This window comes from Pseudonaja textilis, chromosome 3 (genome assembly GCF_049901715.1).
Source record: "Pseudonaja textilis isolate UNSWEBS1 chromosome 3, rPseTex1.2, whole genome shotgun sequence".
NCBI lineage: Eukaryota > Metazoa > Chordata > Lepidosauria > Squamata > Elapidae > Pseudonaja > Pseudonaja textilis.
The window spans coordinates 68,117,951-68,130,483 of NC_141992.1; the positions used below are offsets into that span (position 1 = coordinate 68,117,951).

Sequence of the window (12,533 nt, forward strand, 5' to 3'; positions counted from 1 at the left end):
TCATAGTTGGAAGGGACCTTGTAGGTCATCTAGTCCAACCTCCTGCCCAAGCAGGAGACCCTACACCATTTCTAATAAATGGCAGTCCAATCTCTTCTTGAAAGTCTCCAGTGATGGCGCTCCCACAACCTCCGAGGGCAAAGTGTTCCATTGGTTGATTGTTCTCACTGTCAGAAAGTTTCTCCTTATTTCCAGGTTAAATCTCTCTTTGTTCAGTTTCCATCCAGTGGCTTGGAGATCTCAGGTTTTCCACAGTAGATAGTTGAGAACACAGAAACAAATCATTGAAGTAGTGTGCTTCATTAATCAGGACCTCTTTGCTCCTCCCCTGCATTTTTTAAGCACTATACTCAGTTTTATAGAATAATTAGAAGCCAACCCTTCAGGGACTTTAGATTGCCATGCCCAATCAAGGAAAATGATGATGTTCTGCGTCTAGCCAGCAAGCCCATCTTCCTAATGACTCTTAGTGGAGTTATAAAGATGCACTTTGGTTTTCACTGGCTACATAAAATGATTTTACATGGGAGAAGTTTTTGAGGGGGGATTTCATTTTTTGGGCTTCCTAGGATAATTTTACTGATGCTTTAGAGATATCATGGTACTGTATAGAAAGAACTGGGAAGTTGCAGTGAGAGTGGATGGATGTTGCTTGACTAACAATAATTCACTTCAGATCTCCTCTATAGAAGCAGTGAAGCAGACCAAATACTGTCCTTACATCCATTCATTCATAGTCTGAATTTGTGTAGACAACCTTTACAAAAAAAATCATAACTACTCCAGCTTAGGCGGGAAAGATAATGGGAAGCAGGATGAATGGTATACCAACAAAATCTGGCTTTGTGCCTTAAAATCAAGAATAAATCTTTACATTCTGCTTCCAAGAGGTGTTTTTCTAGTAAGATAGATATCCACAACACCACCTTGTTCCTTCTCTGAACTCTATTGTTCAGTACCTTGCATTTTTACATGCTTTCGAACTGCTAGGTTGGCAAAAGCTGGGACAAGTAACTGGAGCTCATTCCATTACGCGGTGCTAGGGATTCGAACAGCTGACCTGTCAAGCTTTTTGATCGACAATCTTAGTATCTTAGCCATTGAGTCACTGAGTCCCATCCCTGTTACCCACATATTTATCATGGCTGCTTCAAAAACCATCTCCACCTGGTTCTGTATCTTTCCTTATTTGAATTTTAGATTGTAATCTCAGAGCACAGATCTGTTTTCTTGGCTATATAAATTACCAAATATCCTATTAATAATTTTATTGTGTTATATATTAAGAGCAATACATAACATAATTCTCTGAAAAAATTCTCATAATTCTCTGTGTTATATATTAAGAGCAATACATAACATAATTCTCTGAAAAAAAAACATTAAATATTTTGTTATTATTTACCAGGCTCCAAGAACCAAAAAGGTCATGTAGGATTACGGTACTTCAGAGCAGTTTCCTTTATTGTTCCTCACCTATAGACAGAAAGCTTACAGAATAACACAACAACAGGGTTGGAAGGGACCCTGGAGGTTTTCTAGTCCAACCCCCTGCTCAGGCAAGAAACCCTATACTATAACAGACAAATGGTTGTCCAATCTCTTCTTAGAAACTTCCAGTGGTGGATCTTGCCAAAGTAAAGCAACTATTTATATCATTGAAGATATATTCTTAGAATTGCTAGAGAGGGCCCATCTTAACTCTGTTTCTTCCAACTATCGAAACTTTATGGCCTCTCTTAGTTCTTTGGAATGCAGCCCCTCCTTCCTGAGAATCCAGACAACTTTCTACCACATCATTATTGTTATGAATCACAACAAGTTACAAAGACAGTCTGAAAAATATCAATTAATAATACTGTAATGTAATACTGTACTGCCCTTCATCTATGTGTTTATTTCTCCATTGAAAGTAAGGCTCCTCTGGAGGTTCTTTCTTGACAAGCAATAGGAGGCCACTATTATAAAAATAGAACATTAGAGATGTTTCTCGGATACAACTCCTTGTCATTCACCTCGAGCCAATATCATTGGTTTCTCTATTTTAAGTAAATGAAAAACAGAAACTTGGTAACAAAAAGACCACTTCCCTTGTTCAGCTTATGAAGTATAAATCATTTAGATTCCACTTTTTTTATCCATACAAAACACACAGAGATGCATTTCACATAATATTTCATCAGTTGATGACTTATAGCTAAAAGTATGGAATGTCCCAACAAATGCTAGGAGTTGAAGTCCATTCCTCAAAAAGTTACTGAGGTTGAAAAAAAAAACTGTCCCAACAGACAGCATCTTACCTGATTTTATTTGGAAGTTTTATTGGTTGAAATAATGTATAAACACAGAGAGAGCTTACTACTTCATACTACATCAAAAGGATATGTGGTTTGGATGTGGGAATTAATTTCTATCTGATTTCAGATTCACGTTAATTTCCATTAATGCAGACAGAGGTTAATTCACATATAAAACAATAAGGTAAAATCCATTGAATGACATACATATAATAATAATTATGAAACAGACTAATTCATTAATGGGTCAGTCCCACAGTCTTAATAACTTTGAGATTTCAGCATATTAGTACCCAAGAGAAAATATTTAGAACTGGTTTGTAAAAGTATTAATTCCCCTGTAGCATGATGGTCTCCACCTTCAAACCTGGTAGAATGGAGGCAGTGCCATATTGCAGACAAGTTGATTGATACTGAATTTCCTTCAAGATAATTAGATGCTAATGTCATCATTTTGCCAGAATGAAATGAATGTCACTTCATAACACTGCAGTGTAATACTAATTTCAGAGGGACTGTAATGTCACCTTGAAATTTGCTCAAGATAATGATGATCCAATTGCAGATTGCCCTGTTGTTTAGATGGTCAGCTCTGAAATGGGGAAAAATAGATTACTCTTTTTAGAACACAAACTGATTCGTTATTGAAGATGATCTTCTATAAGAAAAAAACACAGATATTAAAAAACAAGTGATTAAAACATCTTATGTTATTTGGTGACGACCCTTTTTTCAGAAATAAACAAATGCTCAAGAATTGTGACAAAGGTAATTTGTGTCTGTGTATTACGATGGTGCAGAAAATCCAGCAAATATTAAAGTATTGTATATGATGGTATAATTATTTCAATTAAATCAATGCAAGTTGAAATCAATTTAGTTTATACATTAGTTTATAACTTGGCTATAACGATTGGTTTAATAAATGAATAATAAATCCATTTAAAACTGCCAAACATTGGTTGGAAAGTGACCAATATCATTTGAATATTTGTTGTTTTCTTCAAATGAAGCATAGTGAATAGAGGGTAGCCAACAATTAGAATCTAACATTTTGTCTGTAATATCTGAATGGCTCTTTTTCCAAGCCAAGACTTCTTTTTTTTTAAAGTAGCTATTAAAAGGTGTTTCATTTGTATGACTGTGATCAGACAGTCATACAAATGAGACAAAGAGAACAGCAAATCAGAAGCACATTGTAACTTTATTGCTATTGTCTAATAGTTTAACTACATATTATTTTAAATAAGTTGCTTGTGGCTTGTATGAAGAATAAAAAATAAATGAACATTTTAATTGCAATAAAAGTCATGAGAAAGATGAAAATTTTCAATCAAGGAAAGAAGGACAAATTTCCTTCCTTGTCATGATCCAGGCAGAAAGCCAACATGGAGGACACTTAGCAAATGTCTGGAGCACTTGTGAGTTATCCCCAATTCTCTCCTTGTCTAGAGAGGAATCCCAAGAGTCAGTTCATTCACTAGTTGTTCATTCTGTCACAACTACTGGCTGTTCTCACAGCATAACCATCTTTGGTTAACCAACTTCTTCAATTTTCAACCAACCAATCATTTTTTTTCCGTTCCAGATTCTCCATTCTGTTTCTTCTCTTCAACTTATTTTTGAGGTTCCCCACCATTCCTTAATCAATCTGTTATTCAGTGTTATTTGACATTATCCTTTAGACTTTCTTCTTTGCTTTTGAATTGCTGCTAACTTCGAAGTTACTTTTAGCCCATCAATTATTGTGTGGGGATGTTGCCATTTTAAGCCTTCTGAATTTGCTGCTAGCATATTGAATTGCCGTGTTTATATATTGAACAAAAATGTACATAGAGGCTTTCACACTAAACTTTTTTTAAAAAATCACTATTAAGCCACTGAGACCAATGAAAATCATCAATAAGTATAGATAAAGAGCTATGGTCATTTCCCATGATGCATTAATCTTTTCTGATTTTTATAAATGACAACAATCAAAATCCAGGCTCATTAGCTACTCCAAAACAAACAAAATCTTTTCGTCTCAACTAGATTCTAGCTTGTAACCTGTACCTCTGCTTCACCATAATCAAAGAAAACATTCAAAATATAATGGAATAAAAAATAAAATTGCTAAAGAAGAAGAAAAAACTAAACTAAATGTGAAAAATGTGTTTAACGTAGGCACCTCAATGTTCCACAAGCTTATCTTATTTCAGGAGGAAATCATTCCTCATATAAGGTGATGCAGATAAGGTTGATGACCTGTTGCCTTCTACTTCAGTAAAGCCAAGACATGAAAATTATTAGATGAACTCCAGTGACCTGTTACTTTAGCAGGAGATATCCTTGCAATAAGATCACCACACAAAGCTGGGTGAGTGGTTTCCCCCTCCCTGTGAATGTGTCTCTTTTTTTGGATCCTGGTATCTGTCTTTAAAATTTAGTCTCTGAATACTTTCAAGGACAAGCAAATCAAGGTGTCAGTAAATAAACATCCCTACGGTTTGTGAGACACAAGCCCATATGTTTGATGCTGAAATGTTTTCTATTGGGAACTCTACGGAAACCAGATTCTTGAGAATTAGATGATTTCATGCCTCATAAGTTTAATACTAACTGGCGGAAATCAAAAGGAATTAGCTTCTTTTTCTTTCATGCACAACTGTGTCAGAAGTGGAACGGCCCACTGTTGTGCCAAATGCTAATTTTAAGAAGCAAAAAGGGAGAGAAGTCGTAAGTTCTTGGTACTTCTGTTGAACTTCAAGCAATGATTCTATTGTGTGCTACAGTGGAGGTTTATGTAGCGTGCAGAGGGGAAACAATGATTCCTCACTCCACAGAGAAAAATAAAAAGCTGTATTAAAAAAAAAAGGCTTGGAAAGCTGTCTTAAAAAGGCTAACAATAGTAATTGTCATAAAACTTATACAGAAATGCTTCATTGACTGTTCAAGGTTCTTTTGATGGGTTATCAGAGTTCATGCTTTACTCAGCTAGAGTAAACTCAAGATTTGGCTGACTTGTGAACTATATTAAAAATAATTATGCTACCCTAAATTAACAAGAAAGCATATCAATATATATATATTGGTGTGTTAAATGTGTACACATAACCACATCTAATAATTTCAAAATGACAGATGAGGGCAGAGGGGAGAAAAACAGCTGGAAATGGAAAACTATAAACAGAACTCCAAAACCTTTGCATATAGATCAAAGGCTTTTCTATTTGTCTCTTTGTTCAAAATAACTAACTCAGATGTTGACAATCTACATGTATCTGTCATCCTTTGCTGAAAATCAGGTGTCGGTTTCTCCTTCTATTGAAGTACTCTTTTAGCCATCACTTATGTTGAATCAAAACAAAATTCTGCTGAAGAGGGAGTCAAGCTACTCTCCAAAGCATCTGAAGGCAGGACAAGAAACAATTGATGGAAAGTAATCAAGGAGAGAAGCAACCTAGAACTAAGGAGAAATTTCCTGACAGAATAATTTGCCTCCAGAAGTTGTGATGCTTCAACACTGGCGGTTTTATAAGAAGAGATTGGACAGCCATTTGTCTGAAATGGTATAGGGTTTCCTGCCTGATCAGAAGACCTCCAAGGTCTCTTCCAATACTACCATTCTGAAGCTGACTGAATCTAATGAGTCCAGTTCTGGATAAGATTCTCCACAAGAAGGGTGACGTCCAAAAAGAACCGTGGTTTTGATTGTTTTGATTGCCATCTTGATTTTTTTTTAAAAAAAAACCAAACCAATCAGTGGGCCTTCATTAGTGATTGAAGAATGTACAGGTGCACATTAATGTATTTTATTATATACGAGGAGACAAATGTGTAATAAATAAAATCCTTGGAGGGTTGTCTATGTGTTAGGATTACAACTTGAATATAGCAAAACAGGAATGGTTTCATAAGGATTCACCAATTCACAATGCTTCTTCCTGTTTTGCTATATTGCTTACAAAAAAAGAGAAAGGAACACTTTTTAAAGACCAGATTCCTCAAATTCAGCGAAATTTACTGCTGTAAAGACAAAAGAAAGGGTTTTTGTTACTTATCATTTATTGTGGTTGCTTCCAATGAAATGCTCTACCTTGTCAGATTTTGGAGGGACAGCAATTCTACCATTCTGATCTTTGGATATCCCAAAGTTGTGGAAGTTGATTTAGCAGAATCTAGGAAGGGCCAGGTTCTTACTCTTTAAGGAAGTGGGGGGATAACCAGGTGTAAAGCCGTTTTGTTTTCATTGGGATCAGCTATGTAGTTACAACTATTAATTCTGAGGGAAAATCTCAAGGGCATGGCATTTCTTCATCAGTTTAATCCATGCTAGAGCAAGCTACAAACCAAGCAAGCCACAAAATGTATAGATGATGCTTTGGTGATTTATTGTGGATGTCCCAGGCATTTTCTTATTGCACTAATGCAAGGCTACCTTAGCATCTGAAATCTGTGACAAAGATGATGCCCAGGAGATGCCTTAGTTCACAGCAGCATTCCCTGTTGCCTACAGCAGTGTTGTAAGTGCAAAAACCCTGCCCATTTCTTCACAGTTCTGTCCTAAGTGGGCCTGCAACCTTTGATATTTAAAACAAATCAAAGTAACCATTTGCACATCTTTTGCACTGAACTCCACAGAGTGTTGTGAGAATTTAAAGTCTTTGCTCCAGATCAAGAGAGCAAAGCACACTGGAGAATTGCTTGCATTTCCATCATAGGAGACATTCAAAAAGGGAAACCAAAAGTCAGCCCCGCAGGTAGATGACCTGGTTTGCAGTACAATAGCATCTCAGTACGTGACTGGTATTTAGCTTTGTCACTTATATTTTTCAAAGCAAATCTTTTGCATTTTTATATACTTTCTTAGGATAGATGATGTAGACAGACAGACAGACACCCTTTGCTATAATTGAGATGCCTCTTGGCTTTTGACATATGATATATATAGAGAGATGGTATTTAAAAGTCTTGTTATATTTTCATTTTTTTAAATTCATGTTGTGAAGGTACCTGATGCCTACTGTTCTTTTTATTCAAAGAACTCTTAATAGGGCAAATACAAATGTTCACTGTTTTGGTAGGAAATGCCATTGATCACATGACTCACTATTCACACCCTTTTAAAAAAGTTATCTTTTTGGGGGGGTGGGGGTGGATTTTGAATGTACAGTAAGCCTGCAGTCACCTCCTCCGATTTCAGAGTAAGAAAACATTTAAGAAATACAGCCTGCAGACAGCCAAAGATGGAACTAGTTGTCCCCAAATAATTGATAATATTTCATTATTGATTTTCTCAGAATTAATGCTAGGTTGAAAAATGAGTTACAACTTTTTTCATTTTTGAAAAATGTATTTCTTTTCATTTTCATGGTCTGAAAATATTGACAGCTTTCAGCAAGGCAATATACTGTATATATAAGGAAATGTTCCATTATTCACCTGATCACACTGCCTTATATCACAAGTTTCATTACACCTCCAATGACCTGCTCTCCAAAACATGAACATTGGGAAATGTTTCATTTCTTGCTTCTTTAAGCATATTGTGATATGTGTTAAGTTATAATAAGGCAACAAAAGTACAAGTTCAAACTATTCAGTGAGGCTCAACATAAAGATATCAATCATAATGAGAAGTTGTCACTTTTAGATGTTAGCGATGCACTTTTAGTTATGATGAGAAATTTTCAGAGATTCACACTATTCTTTCCTCCTTGCTAATTGAGTAAAACCATATGGGCCATATCTGAAATGCAATACTTTAACAGAGAATTAATCTGAATGAGATCTAAGTGAAAAACTCTGAATTTGGATCCGTTCCACTATTGCTGGACAGCAGCCATGCTGACACAACCTCATTGTGTGCAATGCAATATGTAGCAAAAATATAGTGTATTCTGAGTGCCCCATTATATGCAGTAATTCTCACACCACCATTAGACTGCTCAGTGTTATTATCTCTGTTTATGGAAGAGTTCCTGGAGCCATTGTTATCTGGCTAAAACTATTTACTGAATTGATGGATATGGGTATGAAAGAAGTGAGATAGAGGTATCTAAAATCCTATAGCAGAGTATATCATAAAATTAAAGCATGGTGATTTTCCATTGGAAGACAAGCCTTACAGAATTAATGTGCTATAGTGTCATCTAGAATACTTAGATGTTTTCATCAATGAAGCTCATTCTGATCAGTTATTGGTTCACCGAGTTTTTGCTGTGAATCGAATACTAAACTGGGAGAAGAAAACATAGTACAGAACTTTTAAGTTGCTTAGGGCAAAGGTAGGACAAAAACATAGGAATTTAAACAAGAAACTTTAAAAAAAAATTCTTTGCACAACAGAAATTAACAATGACTGTTCGATGTTCAGTAAAAGATTTGCTTTAAGCATGAGAAGATGTGGACAAACATTAGGCAGGCCAGTCAAGCTTTTTAGAAATAATCTTTTGACAAGCAGTTACAAAATAAGAAAGCTGAGCCACATGAGATGAAGAAGACAAAAGTTATAGCATGAAATTAGTCACATATATGCACGCATACAATCCTTGGACTAAGAAAGACTGTAAATAAGACTGTAACTAAGAAAGACTGTAAATAAGACTGTAACTTAAACCCCCAAAGGTGTAAAGTTTTCATTCATGCTGTTTGGTGGGAAGTGTGGAAGAATACCAACATTATTAGTAAAGTTGATGCCATTAGTAATTATCTTCACTCTTAGGTGATATCCATGAGAGAGAATGTAGCTACTGCTTGATGTCTTTGTGTCAATATTTTCCTGGAGAAATTTGTGATCTGGATGGAAGGTGCTGTTTTATACACAAAGGTGCTTGACAATTAATGCCTCCACCTAGAAAACTTTAGTTGTAATAAAGATATGTTAATAAAGCAGAAAACATCAATAATGTGACCCACATATTTCTGTGAAATGCTAAGTTTGATAACAATTTCTCTTTGAGTGATCTGCTGATTATCCTTAATTAGTTAATCAAACATTCTCATGTGAAACTCATATCTTGTTCACTTTATTCATGATCACACAAATCAGCAGTCCCTGGTTAACCATTTTTACATTTTAGGCTCAGTAACACATAAGAGTAATGTCAATATAGTTGTCACAATAAATAACCTGCATTTGGTGATGAATATCATTTGGAGGAACTCTTTCAGCAATCAACTCAATCATGGCACATTGCTTAAAAGCAGGCTTTCATTTCACAAACAATAGCTACACAACCTTTTCTTGACAACAACTTCCTATCAACTAAAGTGAAAAAATAGAGCTTGAAGTGCCTCAGTACTACCATATGTTGACAATTTAAAATACAAATGGCATTACTTTTAATTCAACTCTTTGAGTCTATGTTGCATAAATTGTAACAAAAAAGGAATAACTGCACACAAAAAAGAGGCAAAAATGAAAAGGCCCAAAGCAGTTCACAGTTCACAAGCACCATAGTATAAAGCTAAAATTAAGTTTATCAGTATCAAAAGCAATAGCAATAGCATATAAACGTGAGATTAGAAATTAAATATTTTATGACAAGAACAAATTTTTGGGATGTGATACAAACCAGGGGTGAGATTCATTTTTTTTAACAACCGGTTCTGTGGCTGTGGCTTAGTTGGTGGGTGTGGCTTAGTGGTCATGTGGCTGGGTGGGCGTGACCAACTCGACATCACTCATGTCAAGAGGTGCTTCTCCTTGCCTGGCCTCTCATGACAGTGGAGAGGCTGCAATGGTCATAAATGTGAAAAATGGTCGTAGGTCACTTTTTTCAGTGCCATTGTAACTTTCAGTGGTCACTAAATGAACTGTTGTAAGTCAAGGATTACCTCTATAAAAATACAAAAAGCTTCTTTGCTTTCAAACAGCTGCCCTAAATACTAATCATTAGATTAAAAATACCTGCAAGCTGGAGTTACAAATTAGGCAGGGTGCCAGAGCACCTTTAGGAATGAAAATAGTTAAAATGCAGTGATAACTATCAGCAGCCAACTCTTGCTCATAAAGTGAAACCCTTTAGCAGAGAGATCATTTAAGCTCTCTAGAAAAAGCACACCCAGGAAAACAATCCTTTGATCCATTTGCACCACTTAAAGATACCAGCTGGTCTCACTGACCTTACAAGACCTCCTAAGGAAATCATCCAGATTTAAGGAAAGGTCACATGTCCCCCAGAAAGGCAGGAAAAAAAATCAGTGCCAAGCTTGCATCCTGCCTCTTGGAAGTATACCCCAAAAGGACAGTGCCAGATACCACTAAAGCACTAAATAAAGGAAGACCCCCTCCCCAGATAGAAAAAGAAACCATGAGGCAGGAAAAAATTCAAACACAATACAAATAATTAAATCACAACAGTAGCTGTTGCTTGTTGAAGCTGAATAGGGAAAATTATTCCATCAATAAACACAGGATTAAACCTTTACCAAAAAACAGTTTTAGACCAAAACTTAGAACTTTCACGTTTGAAAGTCAATCTTTCTTGCTAGCCAAGAAGCCTTGCTGAATGTCACTCATCTTGGTTCCCTGTCATTAAAAGCTTCTTTCTGACTGCTCTGCTTCATTATTAATTATTTCTTCAAAGTGCTGATTGCCCAGGGAAGAATTTCCTCACAGCAGCAGTGTAAAAATCTTAAAACAACCCTTCCCCTTTAAGAAAGTCAAGCCTCAGAAGCTCCGGAGAAACAAAGTCTAGGCATATTGGCCAGAATGTAATAAGGGTGGGAAAAAAAAACAAAAGGAGATTGCTTCTAACTGCTTAGAAAGTTAACAATGGGTTCTATAGAACTGGTAGAATCCCACCCGATACAAACTATATATAAATCCTGTCATTTGGAAGACCAACTATTCTATGGAAAAATTCCTAATACCACTTAGAACAACCAAAACTAATGTGACTCATGGATATGAACAATTAGAAGGATGATCTAAAATTCAATCTGTCTCAAGGTTCTTTTTCGTAATCCTACAACCAATTACAATCAAATAGAGTTGGAAGGTACCATGGAGGTCTTTTAGTCCAACACACACACTCAAGCAGGAGACCCTATACCATCTCAGACAAGTGAGTGTCCAGGCTCTTCTTAAAACCTCCAGTGATGAAGCACTCATAACTTCTGCCAGCAATTGGTTAATTGTCCTCACTGTTAGGAAGTTTCTCATTAATTCCAGGTTGCTTCTCTCCTTGATTAGTTTCCATCCATTGTTTCTTGCCCTGTCCTCTGGTGTTTTGGAAAATAAGTTGACCCACTCCTCATTGTGGCAGCCCCTCAAATACTGGAATACTACTATCATGTCTCTCCTATTCCTTCTTTTTTCTAGACTGGCCAAACCCAAATCCTGCAATAGTTCTTCATGTTTCAGTCTCCAGTCCTTTAATCATCATATTTGCTCTTTGCACTTTTTCTAAAATCTCAACTTTTTGTAACATAGCATCCAAAACTTCATCCAATATTCCAGGTGTGGTCTTTGTAAGTCTTTATAAAGCAGTACTACTACTTCACACGATTTTGATTCTATGCTTGTTTATACAACCAAGGATTGTATTAGCCTTTTTTTTTAAGCCTGGCTCATATTTAAGTGATTATCCACTAGGACTCCAAGGTCCCACTCACAATTACTGTTTTTAAGCCAGGTTTCAACTAGTCTGGACTTGTACCTTTGGTTTATCCTGCCTAAGTGTAAAACCTTGCTTTTCTCTACATTCTTCTCTTCATAATTTACTTCTCATGCAGCCAGAATAGTATTCACATGTACATGATTTAATTTCTTACCCTCAAGTGTTGATGAAGGAGAAATATAACATCATTCCTTATGTGGAAAGTTTGCATGGTTGTTTGATTTCTGTAGTCAAATCAGGAGGGGATGTTTTACTTCACAGATCTTTCTATCACATCTCATAACCACTTATTCACTGTGTAGACTGGTTTGAAACTAAAATTATTTGCATTTTTTCTGCTGACTTTTCTGAAATTAACAGAAATGTAATGAAGTTTCGTTCATTTGCAGTTGCTGTAGAATATCCAGGTTTGATTTTTACGTTGGTTATGTCAATGAATTTCATATAGCTTGTGTGTGATTATCACTATTACAAGCAGTCCATATTCCTAATCATTTAATCAAGCTTTTAAATACAGCTTTATGTGGGAAAATAACATTTCAATTCATCAGCATGTTATAGTGTTCCCTTTAGCAGCAGTCCCTAACCTTTGCAACTTCGCAGATCAGCAGTGACAACAGGAGACAGG

At 35.9% G+C, this 12,533-nt stretch overlaps 1 protein-coding gene across 1 annotated transcript in view; it reads right to left on the reverse strand.

The window, feature by feature from the left end:
- Positions 1-2,757: 2,757 nt before the first annotated feature.
- The window catches only part of LRRIQ3 (leucine rich repeats and IQ motif containing 3), a 60,811-nt gene continuing 51,035 nt past the window's right edge, over positions 2,758-12,533 (reverse strand). Inside the window, exon 9 of the mRNA XM_087930025.1 lies at positions 2,758-2,889. The gene's annotated coding sequence lies outside the window, so the exon portion shown is untranslated. The remainder of the gene's footprint in view (positions 2,890-12,533) is intronic.